This window comes from Rhinolophus sinicus, linkage group LG10, assembly GCF_036562045.2.
Source record: "Rhinolophus sinicus isolate RSC01 linkage group LG10, ASM3656204v1, whole genome shotgun sequence".
Classification (NCBI taxonomy): domain Eukaryota; kingdom Metazoa; phylum Chordata; class Mammalia; order Chiroptera; family Rhinolophidae; genus Rhinolophus; species Rhinolophus sinicus.
The window spans coordinates 68,189,586-68,203,931 of NC_133759.1; the positions used below are offsets into that span (position 1 = coordinate 68,189,586).

Here is a 14,346-nt window from a genome sequence, read left to right on the forward strand (position 1 = left end):
CTTTTGCCTCTGCTTGTCAGGTGCAGGCTGTGAACTCCCCTAGTAACTCCGGCTGTATACTGACTTAGCTGAGGCTTCGGCCTTTTAAAATCATCCTGACGAAACCATCCTGACAGCTTCTGAATGTCATCTTACAGGTTTATCTCTAGCATGTCACAGTGTGCAGGATAAGTATTGGCTTAATTTCAAAATCTTACCTGAGCCAAAAATCAACACAGAAATCAAACTCTCAGCCTCTGCCTGCTCCCAAAACAACCTAGGGGACTGTGAGCCTGGGAGCGGGGAGGGGGACCTGCCTTCAGTCACACCCCCAAGGCCATCCCTCCCGCAGGGAGTCAGCCATGCTCCCTCCCATTCAAAATCAGGTGTGTGTGTCTGTAAGTTTGGGGTGAGCAATTTTGTGCCTTTCTTCATTGGCAACTCAGGCATGAACCAGACTCAGAGAACGTTTATTCTAGAAGGATTCTGGGTGCAGACCTAATGGGCTGAGGATGGGGCTTTTGTTAGACTAAATGTTGATGGGTCATTTAGGGCCCACACAGCACAACACTGGGAGCTAACCCAGCTATAGGCTGTGTCTTCACAAATTCACGTGCTGAATCTTAACCCCCATTGGGATGGTATTAGGAAGTGGGCACTTAGGAGGTGATTAGGTCACAAAGGTGGAGCCCCATGAATGGGATTTGTGCCCTTATAAATGAGACCCCACAGAAGTCCGTCACCCCTTCTACCACGTGAGGACACAGAGAGATGATGGGGTCCTCACTGGACACAGATCTGCCAGCGCCTTGGGACTTCACCCCCCAGGGCTGTGAGAAGCAAACGTTGCTGTGTACGAGCCTCTCAGCCTGTGGTGCTGTCACAGGCCGAGCTGATCAGGTTCTGAAGCAGGTGCTGGCAGGGCCACCCCCGCAGGCCCGACAGTGTAAGTTTTACATCCTCGTCAGGAAGCATCTCTTAAGGAAAAGGGCTTCAAAAGATTAAACCACCTTAACTCAGCCGAATCTTACAGAAAACTGAGTCGGACAGAAGCAGGGCCCAGCTAGGCTCAGGGTCCGGCAAGGGGCAGCTGGGCCACGGACGCAGCTCTGGGTCTGTGTCATGAAAAGAACGATGTGTCTGATCTCGGCCCCTAGTTCCTGGCAGAAAGCTCCCAATCCCTGGGTGTTTAGAGCATCTGACACCGAGTTCCTAAATCTCTTGGAATTTCCTGAGTGAAAGCAGCATTTTTTATTCTAAGGACACTGGGTGGGCCTCTGGATGAGCACTGGTCATAGGAAGACCAGCTTGGTCAGCAGCCTGGAAGCTTCAGCCTCACCCCCACCTCCCAAGAGGGGAGGGGGCCGAGAATGGAGTTAATATGATCATGTCTACCTGAGGACACTTCCATAAAATCCCAATAGTGGGGACCCGGGGGCTTCTGGGCCGGTGAATGCATCTACATACCAGGAGGGTGATGCATTGCAACTCCACGGGCACTGAAACGTCTGTAATGGGGACCCTTCCAGACTTGCCCCACGTACCTTTTCTTCTGGCTCTTCTCCTGCATCCTATATCAAGTCCTTTATTACATGACATCCAGTAAACGTGTGTCCCTGAGTTCTGTGAGCTGTTCTAGCAAACGATGGAACCTGAAGTGGGGGTTGTAGGATGCTGATTTGCAGTCAGTCCATCAGAAGTATAGGTATCTGAAGTGGGGACAGGCTTCTGGGAGTGCGCCCTTAACCCGTGGGGTCTGATGCTGTGTCCAGGGAGACAGTGTAAGAACTGAGTTGAATTGTTGGGCACCCTGCTGGTATCCGCCGAGAACCAGAGAACTGGCTGTGGCTGCTGGGAGATACCTGGGACCCAGCTCACCCACCTATTCTAAAACTTTAAGGGGCATGCAATTGTAACAGAAAACTTTACTGAGGATATACTTGTGGAAAAAAAAAAAGAAAAGAAAAAGGAACAAAGATACACGAACTGATCCTGTTACCGGCACATCCACAGCCATCCCTTAGAGCCATTTGAAAATTAAATCAGTATTTCAGTTTTGATTCTGTTAACATCCTGATAAAATGCTATCATATACTGGAATATTGTAAATGTTGAACATTTGAATTAAGTAGCTATTTTGCTTTACAACATCAGTCACCCTGGCCCTTATGTCATTAGAAGAATTCTCCCTGTACACTTTGAAAGGCTTTTAATCATCACTTATTTTTATAAACGATGCTGGGAGGGGTGCTGGCATCCAGCTATGTTGAATGTTGCTCCATCGTTGGGACAAGGCTGGTGTTTCTCCAGAACCCACTACACAGCACCGTGGGGCTTCAGAAAGAGTGGTTTCCCTATCTTTCCTCACTTCTCAACTACGTCATTCACATCAATGCAGAACAACCCAAACAAACCCAGGAGCAGGGTTTTTAAGGCTCCTCCCAGATGACCAACCCCATCCAAGTCTGAGAATCATGGGCGTCACCTTAATTTAGAAACAAAGTTTCCACTTCCAAAAGGCAGCATCAGGCCTGCTGTGCAGACCTACTTGTAGCAGAACAGGTGAGAACTAATTAAAAAACAACAACATTTATAATCACCAGAAATTGTCATCAGTGTCTTCAGCAAATGAAGAGACATTGATTCAAGAAAATTTACTAAAACTTGGTGAGAATAGTGAGTCCAAGGAGCTTCAGCCACCCAGCACCCGCCCAGCTAGACAGCTCCCCTTGTTCAGGGTGGGCATGGCCAAGAAGATGGGGCTTCCTCCCCCATCCCAGTCAAGGAGTGTGGAATCTCACCAAGGGGCAGGCCACCATCATTTCTCAGCTCCAAGTCCAAGAGGCTAGACTCCTGGCGACTGTGGCACAGGGCTTGGGGGTGGTCTTCCTCTGCCCATGCCTACCCCGTGGCAGGCTGAGGACACCGGGGTTGACTGCCTCCCACCCCAGCTCACTCACAGAACAGGGTGCCACCTGGGGAAAGGCAGCTCAGTCAGGGCTGCAAACAGCTCCCCAAAGGAACTGCCCTTATTTGAAACAGCAGAAGGTTCAGTCCTCAGGCTACTCCTCTTAGTTTTCAGCGTAACAGCTAAACCACAGTTGACAAATGAGAGCCAGGGAGAGTGACAGCTAACCTCCTGTGCTGGGAACAAGCCTCAGACTGTGTCGCATTTATGCCCTGGGAATTCTTGTAAACAGCAGACTGGCCTGCCCAGCAGCTGGGTGTGACAGACAGCTTAACGGAAGGATGGGAAAGGGAAACAGATGTTCAGAGAAGCCCCCTGCCATCCCCGCATCTCAGTGACCTTGCCCATGCTCCACTGTGCCCTCTGAGGAGTGACGCCAAGGACCCACACTGCAGGGGAGAGAGACACATTGCCACAGTCTAGCCATGTCCACGTCACCAAGCGCATTCGTAGGCAGACAGCTGCAAAACCAAGCCCAGGGAGGGAGGAGGGGAACAGTATCTACAGTTGCTACAATATGGTGCCTAAAATAGCCAGTTTTCAATTTTAAAACGTCATGAGACATGCAAAAAAAAAAAAAAAAGGCAAGTGACCCAAACATAGGAAAAAAAAGCAGGGAACACAAGCTGCCTGCAAAAGGGCCCAGATGTCAGACTTAGGGGACATAAGTTCACAGCGGCTACTATAACTGTCCAGTGAATGTAAGGCATCACCCAGGAAGAAGTGAAGGAGGTATAGTGATCACGTCCCATCAAATAGAGAATAAAGAGGTGGGAATACGAAATGAAACATTTCCCAAGGGGACTCCACAGTAGATGTCAACTGATGGAAGGAAGACTCGGTAACTTAAGGATCAATTGATAGAGATTATGCAACCCAAAGAACAGAGAGAAAAAGAATGAAGAAAAATGGACAATCTTAGTGAAATGTGGGCACCATTAAGTGCACCAGTATACGCATGAGAAAACCACTCATTGCATTGCATTCAAGAGAAGCCCAATATGATTGACAGCATATTTCTCTTCTCATCAGACAATGGATTCCACAAGGCAATGGGCACAGGCAACAAAGTCTGACTCCTGGGTAAATCATGCTCCATCAAAATAGTGCATCAGCCAAAACAGAACCTTAAAATATGCTGAATCGGAACATTAAAATAAATGCAAAATGCTTGAAATTCTGTTACTATTATTCAGAGTAGTAACTATCATTCAACTTATTTCAATCATGGGTGATGCTCCTCTGTTTATGTTTTGTTTTGTTTTGTTTTTGGTGTGTGGGGAGGGTGGACTACAGTGCTATTTGTTAAATTCTAGAAATACTCTCATTAGTCCTTGAGGTTTTCTCAGTGTTCTAGACGGATTCAGTTGTAATGATTAATTCCAGTGAAAATTCAAAAATGACCCCGAATTTGATAGATTGTTTTAAGAAGCAACACTGCTCTAAGAATTTAAACAACTTAAACACAAGGATTTTGATAACCTATCCTGCCTTCACTAAAACAAATGCCACAGAATGCACCTTAAAAAACTTATTTTAAGCCAAAAAAGAAACAACAACTTTTTTTTGCCAAACCTTTGAAAAGGCTTGTGGAAAATCTTGTTGACATGTCCTAAAGAAATGAACGTCTGAGCGCCCTTGCACCAGTGCCAGCAGCTCTGCCGTGAGCCCTCCCTCCCCCTCCTTGTCATGGTTTAAAATTAGAGCTCACGGGGCCTGGGAGCCACTATGGGGCACGGAGCTGCCTCCCCTCCCTAGAAATGCTGAGAATTGGGCTGGGCTGCACAAACTCCTAGAGTAGGAATTAAGGGGCACAATTAACCAGGTGACTTACTTTGGCCATCTTACCATCCCTTTTCAGGGCCGCAACTTTGCTGCAAAGTGACGTGGTCACTTCAGCTCCACCCCCACCTTATAGGTGTCTGTGAACAGCTACACGACCTCAACTCATTCCTCCTGGGTGTCACATTCTGGGCATCAACTCCTGCCATCTCCTACCCCGTTTTCTTGTCCCAGGGCTGTGTTGGGAGATGCTCTGGACAAAGTCACACCATGAGGCTCCAGGGCCTCCACCTGGCCACTGCTGGATATTCCAGGGCCAGCACGTGCAGGAGGGTCCCCAGAACAGATTGCTGTCCAAGCAAGAAAGAGACCCGACTGCCTAATCACTGACTCTCAATGTGCTAAGAGCTTACCAGGAAGCAGAACAGAGAGCCTGGAAACGGGCTCACACTGTCCGACACTCAAGTGGGAGAATGCTCAGGACCACATGCTGTCCTCTGAAATAATAGACAGATCACTACTTTGCATATGGCACGGGATGGTGTCCCCAGAAAAAGACATGTCAAAGTCCTAACCCCCAAAATCTGTGAAGGGACCTTATTTGGGGGTAGCGCCTTCGCAGGTGCAATCAGGTTAAGATGAGGTCATTTAGGATGGGCCCCAGTGCAACCACTGGCATCCTTATAAGGGGAAATCTAGACTGAGATAGACACGCACAGACACAGGGAGAGAAGCCACATGATGACAGAGGCAGAGATTGGGGTCACACGGCCACAAGCCTAGGGACTCCTGGGGCACCAGGAGCTGCAAGAGACAGAAAGCGCCCTCCTCTGGAGCCTCTGGAAGGAGTTTAGCCCTGCAACACCTTCATTTCAGACTTCTGTGGGAGAATAAATTTCTGCTGTCTTCATCCACCCAATTTGTGGTACTTGATTACAGCAGCCATAGGAAACTAGTACAATGCCACTCACAAAATTCAAGCTCATTAAACACAGAATTATCATATGACCCATCAATTCCACTCCTGGGTGTATAAGCAAGAGAACTGAAACAGGTCCACACAAGGACTTGTACAACCATTAAAAAGGAAGGATAATTATGTGACGTGATAGAAGTGTTAATTATCACTACAATGGCAATCATATTACAATATATGTATGTATCAAATTAACATGTTGTATACCTTAAATTTACACAACATTACATGTCAAACATATTTCAGCAACAAAAAAACTTGTACATGAATGTTTACAGCAGCACTATTCACCAGAGCCAAAAAAGTGGAAACAACCCAAACGTTCACCAACAGATGAATGAAAAAATAAATATCCACACGATGGAATATTATTCAGCCATAAAAAGGAATAAAGCACTGACACACGCTGCAATATGGATGAATCTTGAAAACCCAATGCTCAATGTAAGAAGCCAGACACACAGCCACATAGTTTGTGATTCCATTTATATGAAACATCCACAGAGACAGGAAATGGACTAGTGGTTGTCAAGGCCTGGGGGGAGGGGAAATGAGAGAGACTGTGTCATGAATGTAGGGTTTCCTTTTGAGGTGATCAAAATGTTTTGAAACTACTAAAGATAATGATGGCACAACATTGTGAATTGCCACTAAACTGTGTATTTTAAAATGGTTAATTTTATGTTATATGAATCTTATTTCAATAAAAAAAATTGAGCTAAGATGAATTAAAAACCTAACTAAAAATTTTGAACAATGTTTAGAAGAAAACTGCGAATATTTATATGCAAGGATTTCTTTTGTATTGAGATACTGACATATAGCACTGTGTTAGTTTTAGGAGTATGACATAATCATTCGATATACGTATATATTGCAAAATAATCATCATAGTAAGCTTAGTTAACATCCAGGATTCCTTAAACAAGACACAAAATAGCAGTCAAACTTCAAAAGAAAAAAACTAATTTGGCTACATTAAAATTCATAATGCTAAGGGGAATCAAATATATGGTGATGGAAGGAGAACTGACTGTGGGTGGTGAACACACAATGGGATTTATAGATGATGTAATACAGAATTGTACACCTGAAATCTATGTAATTTTACTAACAATTGTCACCTCAATAAATTTAAAAAAAAAAATTCATAATGGCTGCCCAACAAACACCACCAAAAACAAACCTTGGAAATGCTGCCCCAGGTGCAGGAATTCTAACACGTGTGCAACAAATACAGATACAAGGACACTGAAGGTGGCAAATGGTAGCAAAAAATTGCCAACAAACTCAATCGCGAGGGAGAAAATCAAATAAATCACAGGACATGCCTATCGGGGGCAGGGCACTGTCACAGAAAGAATAATGGCAGGTTGTCCCCACTGACATGGGAAGACACTGGCATTAGGGTTCTCTAGAGAGACAGAACCAACAGGAGGCACGAATCTATGTGTCTGTTCAGCAAAGTGGAGATTCAGAAGGGCCTATGTTCCAGTCCAAGTTTAAGGACAGAAGATGACTGATGTCCCAGCTCGACAGCAAGGCAGCAGTTCCCTTTTCCTCCACCTGTTGGATGAGGCCTGCCCACCCTGGGGAGGGCCATCTGCTTTACACAGCCCACCCATTCAGTTTTAACTTCACCCAGAAACACTCACAGACATGCCCAGTTCATGCCGGACCAAACGTCTGGGCTCCCATGGCCCAGTCAAGGTGACACATAAATCCGCCAACACCGGTACCCAGTGTGGAGATGCAAGTTGTAGGACACAGAGCGCACAATCTGATTTAGCTTGGAAAAGAGCAACACGAAATGGTGTGTGGACACAAAGGTATGAATACATGTACGTCTGTAGGTGCACAGATGGCAGGCTGTGTTGACCTTCAGGAGGGTAGGAAAGAGGACACAGCCCTTTCACATCCCGTGTGCTTCTGTGCTGTTAAGTTGTATTCAACGGACACACATCCCACTTTCAGTTAAAAAAAATAACAAGATAAATCAATAAGACAAACAATAACAAGTATTGGAGAGGCTGTGAAGAAAAAGGAACCCTCATACACTGTTGATGGAAATGCAGACTGGTGCAGCCGCTATGGGAGGCAGTGTGGAGGTTCCTTTAAAAATTAAAAATAGAATTACTATATGACCTAGCCATCCCTCTCCTGGGTATATACCTCCCAAAAAATCTAAAAACATTTTTCCATAAAGCTATATGTACTCTGATGTTCATTGCAGCTTTATTTACGGTGGCCAAGACTTGAAAACAACCAAAGTCGTCCTTCGATAGATGATTGGATAAAGATGTGGTATATATACACAATGGAATACTACCCTGTCATAAGAAAAGATGAAATACTAATATCTGAGACACCATGGATGGATCTTGAGATTATCATGCTAAGCGAAATAAGTCAGACAGAAAAAGTTGAGAACCATGTGACTTCACTCATATGTGGGATATAAAACTGAAAGCAACAAAGGAATAAGACAAAGAAAGAAACAAAAACTCATAGACACAGACAATAGTTTAGTGGTTACCAGAACGTAAGCAGGGAGAGGGGGTGGGAGATGAGGGTAACGGGGATCAAATATATGGTGATGGAAGAACTGACTCTTTGTGATGAACACACGATGTGATATATAGATGATGTATTACAGAATTGTACACTTGAAACCTATATAATTTTACTAACCAATGTCACCCCAATAACTTTAATTTAAAAAAGTAACAAGATAAAATTTTAAAAGAGGAAAGCCAAGCTGATGAGCTTGACCTCTGCTTGAGACTCCACAAGGGAGATCTTCCAGGCAATGCAGCTCTGGGCAGAGGAAGCAGGCACGACAAGGACAGGGTGCCTGAACAGGTGAGTGCGCCTGGAGAACTCAACCAGGCAGGGGTGCAAGGAGGCCCAGAGCTGGGAGAAGACACAGAGGCACCCAACTTGGTGTTTCGTGTCCCAACTCTGAGCAGTTGAAGACAATAACCAGGTCTGCTCACAAGGGCAAAGAAAGTCTGTAACAATATAGCAGCAGTCCCAGAGTGCACTGTGTGGGAGTAGGGTTGGGGCCACAGAGAGGGCTATGGGGGGACACGGGGAGGGCAATGAGGGGGTGACAGGGCGGGTTATGGGGGTGCCACAGAGAGGGTTATGAGGGTCTATGGGGACGGTTATGGGGCCACGGGGAGGGCTACAGGGGAAGCACTGGGAGGGCCATGATGGGGACCATGATCCAGGCCACGGGGAGGCAGGCCCTGAGTCTCTTTCAAGAGACCCAGCAGTTTGGGTGCTTTCCAGTGATGCTAAGATGCCATTGGCCTCTCTCACTCTCATTCTCACAAGTGTGGCTTTGTCCCGTGCCTGCAGGACTCCAGAGCAGAGCACCAGCTGTCTTGTGTGAAGCTGGTGTCAGAGATCTGCACACTGTAACAAACAGCACTCTCCTCTCTACATTTTTGTTGTTGGAAGGTTTTGGAAAATACAGTTATGTTTTTCATTAAAAATATGTTACTTATACTAACATATACTGGGGTTATTACTATTTTAAATAAATTAATAAACATTAAAATTTTCCTCAGTTTTGATACTGCACAGGAGCTAAGGTTCTCTGAGGTCCATGAAAATTTGTAAAAGTTGAAGTAATTGTTGAGGTCAAATAGCTCCCAAGGAACCCCTGACTTGCACAGGACGTAAATCTAAAGTATCAGCTCTAAACCAGAAAGAACAAAATAGTTTTGAGTAATGGACATCAAGACTTGTGGTTCATACGCTAACGGCTATTGGTGCAAGTGGTAGAAATACACTCGGAGTTGTGTACATGTTTGTGTATACACACACGTAGTCTAGCTAAATGAAAAAGATAAATAACAAAACTAAAAATCTAAATAATTCTTTTTATTAGAGACACATCTAAAACATAAGCATATAAAAATGTTCAAAGGAAAAGAACAGCAAAATACAGAAATGGCAAATATTAACCAAAAGAAAACCAATGCAGCTTTATTACCAGTAAACAAAATTGGCTTTATGGGAAAATAATAACTAAAGTTCAGAGGTAATTTGAAAAGTTTCAATTCACCAGGAGCCAAGAACAAAGCAACAGAATAACAGCTCATGTCTCTGACAAGAGTGTTAAAATTCATCAAAGACAAACTCTATTCATTTAGACATCACCTCTGAATAATTCAAGGGCCAAGAGAGAAAAAAATTGCAATGGAAATCTTAAAATACTTAGAACTAAAATGCAACAAAAACACGGCTTGTCCAACCCATGGGTATGGCTGAGAAAGGAGCCACTTCAACAGCTGAGAGAGGAAGAGAAGAAAGGCCAAAATTAAAAGCTGTCATCTGAGTTCAGAACTAGAAAAAAAAACATCGAACCAACACAATGGACATATAAGGAACGAAAGAATAATAAGAAGACAGAACTTAAGGAAACAGAGAGTCAACAGACACCAGAGAGGATAAATAAAACCATGTCACTTCCTTGACAAGCTGTTGTCGAGACCGACCAAGAGAAAAGGCCAGTGGAGCAAACGGTCCATACTAAAAACGAAAGGATGACAGAATTATGAATGCTGCACAGATTTAAAAGAGAAAAGGATTCAAACTACATTACAAAGTTACAGTCATCAAAACAGCATACACTGGAATAAAAATAGACACATAGATCAATGGAACAGGATAGAGAGCCCAGAAATAAGCTCTCTCATTGGCAGTCAAAGGCCTATGACAAAGGAGGCAGGAATATACAATGATGAAAGGACAGTCTCTTCAATAAATGGTGCTGGGAAAACTGTACAGATAGATGCAAAAGAATGAAACTGGACCACTTTCTTATACCATATACAAAAACAAACTCAAAATGGATTAAAGACTTAAATGTAAGATCCAAAACCATATAACTCCTAGAAGAAAACAGGCTGTAAACTCTCTGACAGGGCTCTTAGTAATATTTTTTGGATATGTCTCCTTGGGTAAGAGAAACAAAAGAAAAAATAAACAAATGCGACTACATCAAACTAAAAAGTTTTTACACAGCAAAGGAAACCATCAACAAAATGAAAAGACAACCTACTGAATGGGAGAAAATATTCATAAATGATACATCTGACAAGGGGTTAATACCCAAAATATATAAAGGAGTCATACAACTCAACATAAAAAAAAAAAAACTGATTTAAAAATAGACAAAGGATCTGAAGATGTGCTTTTTATTTTTTCAATTACAGTTGATATACAATATTATAATAGTTTCAGGTGTACAGCACAGTGGTTAGACATTTATATAACTTACAAAGTGATCCCCCTGGTAAGTCTAGTACCCACCTGACACCATACGTATTATTACAATATTACTGACTATATTCTCCATGCTGTACTTTACATCCACACAGCTATTTTGTAACTACCAATTTGTACTTTTTAATCCCTTTACCTTTTCCACCCAGCCCCCCAAACCCTTTTCCATCTGACCACCATCTGTTTGTTCTCTGTATCTATGAGATTTTTTTCCCCAAAGAGGACAATACAGATGCCCAACGGGTACCTAAAAGATGCTCATCATCACTAATCATCAGGGAAATGCAAATCAAAACTACAAGATAACACCTCACACCCATTAAAACGGTTATTACCAAACAGACAAAAACCAGTGTTGGCGAGGGTGTGGAAAAAAGGGAACCCTTGTGTACTGTTGGTGGGATTGCAAATTGGTGCAGCCACTACAGAAAACAGTATGGAGGTTCCTAAAAAATTAAAAATAGAACTACTATGTGACTCAGCAATTCTATTTCCAGGTATTTTTCCAAAGGAAACAAAAACATTAATTTTAAAAGATATCTGCACCCCATGTTTATTGCAGCATTATTTACAATAGCCAAGATACGGAAACAACCTAAGTGTCTGTTGACTGATGAATGGATAAAGGAGATGTGCTATATATACACAATGGAATATTACTCAGCTATAAGAAAAGAATGAAGCTTTGCCATACATGTATGTGTATATGACAACATAGATGGACCTGGAAGCCATTACGCTAAGTGAAATAAGTCCGACAAAGACAAACACTGAATAGTATCACTTATATGTAACAGGGGCAGGGGCAAAGCAGCATGGAGGAAAAGGGGAGATATTGGTTAAAGGGTATAAGAAGAAAAAAATCTGAGGATATACTGTACAGCATGGTTAAAAAAATAAGATATCCTTACCAAAAGCTGATAAAGATAACACAAAAAAAGAAAATTACAGATCAATATTTCTGATGAATACAGATTCAAAAATCCTAAACAAAATTCTAGCAAATCGAATACAACAATGCATTAAAAAGATTATTCATCACGACCAAGTGGGGTTCATCCCCGGGGCACAAAGATGTTTCAACATCCGCAAATCGATCAATGTGATACATCACATAAACAAAATAAAAGATAAAAATCATACGATTAGATGCAGAAAAGGCGTTTGACAAGATACAACATCCATTTATGACTAAAACACTTAATAAAATGGGTATAGAAGGAAAATACCTTAACATAATAAAGGCCATATATGACAAGCCCTCAGCTAATCTCATAATTAATGGTGAAAAACTGAAGCCCTTTGCTCTACGTTCAGGAACACGACAAGGCTGTCCCCTATCACCTCTGCTTTTCAACATAGTGTTGGAAGTCCTTGCCAGAGCAATCAGGCAAGAGAAAGAAATAAAAGGCATCCAAATTGGGAATGAAGAAGTTAAATTGTCACTTTTTGCAGATTACATGATTCTCTATACAGAAAATTCTGGCACGCTCGGTTGGCGGCGTGCAGCGCGGGAAGGGTCAATGCTTGCGGCCGGACTATATTAAGGATCTTGAAGCACTTCCAACATGTCTGATGTTCAAGAAGCCACTAACCAACTTCTGGATGTGAACCTTCATGAGAATCAGAGGTCTCTACAGGTGATGGAAAGTGGCCCCGGAAGTGAGTCTGAGAATCTCCAAGTCACTATTGGAGCCACTGTACCTACTGGTTTTGAGCAAACAGCTGCAGATGGAGAGAGAAATTGAGGTCGTCATGCAAAATCAGCAAAGACTGGGGCAAAATATATTTTGACATTTCAGTGGAAAGTCTGGCTCAGGTTCATTGTCTGAGATCAGTTGATAATTTATTTATGGTTGTCCAGGAGCTTAAAGATTACCAGTTCAAAGAAACTAAGGAAGAAGTTCTAAAGGATTTTGAAGAATTGGCCGGGAAGCTTCCATGGTCAGACCCTTTAAACGTATGGAAAATTAATACCAGTTTCAAAAAAAAAAAGCGCAGAAAGATAAATGAGAATTCAAGTAAGGAGAAGATTGATAATGGACAAGGAGACAAAAGAGACAAGAAAGATGTTAAAAAAGAGTTGACTGACAATGCCTTGGAGTCTTAGACTATTATGAAAATCCGGCCATCAAAGAAGAGATATCAACATTAATAGGTGATGATTTGGCATCTTGCAAAGATGAGACTGATGAAAGCTCAAGAGAAGAAACTGATCCTGAAGTGCTAAAGTTTAGAGTCACATGCAACAGGGCAGGAGAGAAACATTGCTTTTCTTCAAACGAGGCCGCAAGAGATTTTGGGGGTGCTGTACAAGATTATTTTAAGTGGAAAGCTGACATGACCAACTTTGATGTGGAGATGCTTTTGAATATCCATGATAACGAAATTGTGGTGGGCATTGCATTGATAGAAGAGAGTCTCCACCGAAGAAATATCACACATTTTGGACCTACAATTCTTAGATCTACGCTTGCCTATGGGATGCTCAGGCTCTGTGCTCCTCAACCTACTGATATAATAGTTGATCCCATGTGTGGAACAGGAGCAATACCAATAGAGGGGGCTACTGAATGGACTGTTATCATATTGCTGGTGATAATAATCCATTGGCTGTAAATAGAGCAGCAAATAACATCTCATCTTTACTGACTAAGAACCAAATTAAAGAAGGCAAACTGTCCTGGGGCTTGCCCATAGATGCTATCCAGTGGGATGTCTGCAATCTGCCATTGAGAACTGGCTCTGTGGACATTATTGTAACTGACATGCCATTTGGAAAAAGGATGGGCTCCAAGAAGAGAAACTGGAACCTTTATCCAGTTTGCCTACGGGAGATGAGTCGTGTCTGTAGACCAAGTACAGGCTGAGCTGTACTACTTACTCAGGACAAGAAATGCTTTACCAAGGCATTATCTGGAATGGGACACTTATGGCGAAAGGTGCATACTGTCTGGGTGAACATAGGGGGTCTTCATGCTGCAGTTTACCTTCTGAAACATACACCTCAAGCTTTTGTTCATTCTTCAGAACAAGATGGCGAAAGAACTCCTTGGTAATGCAAAGAATGATTAACAGTATTTGTGCTTCCTGACACTGGAAAGGTTAACATGAACTGGCTTTGAGAGAAAAATAGTATTAACGAAAGTGCAGTTTGCACTGTTTAAACTGGTCTAAAGCTCTTCATCCTGGTTAGCCAGAGATAAGAATGTAATGGTATAGAATTTAAAAAGTTGAGAAAGAACTTTTCTGTGGAGCTATTTTGAAGGGGTAGCTGGGCAATTAGTACTTTTCTTAAAATGCTTTAAAGATACTAGTCTACTAAAATGCTCTCGGAATTGGG

General features: G+C 42.8%; 1 protein-coding gene and 1 pseudogene across 2 annotated transcripts in view; one reads left to right on the forward strand and one right to left on the reverse strand.

Annotated features, from left to right (window-relative positions):
* The window catches only part of IBA57 (iron-sulfur cluster assembly factor IBA57), a 53,918-nt gene that overhangs the window by 14,037 nt on the left and 25,535 nt on the right, over window positions 1–14,346 (reverse strand). The gene's annotated exons all lie outside the window — the stretch shown is intronic.
* Window positions 12,515–14,074, forward strand: LOC109446427 (tRNA (guanine(6)-N(2))-methyltransferase THUMP3; annotated as a pseudogene).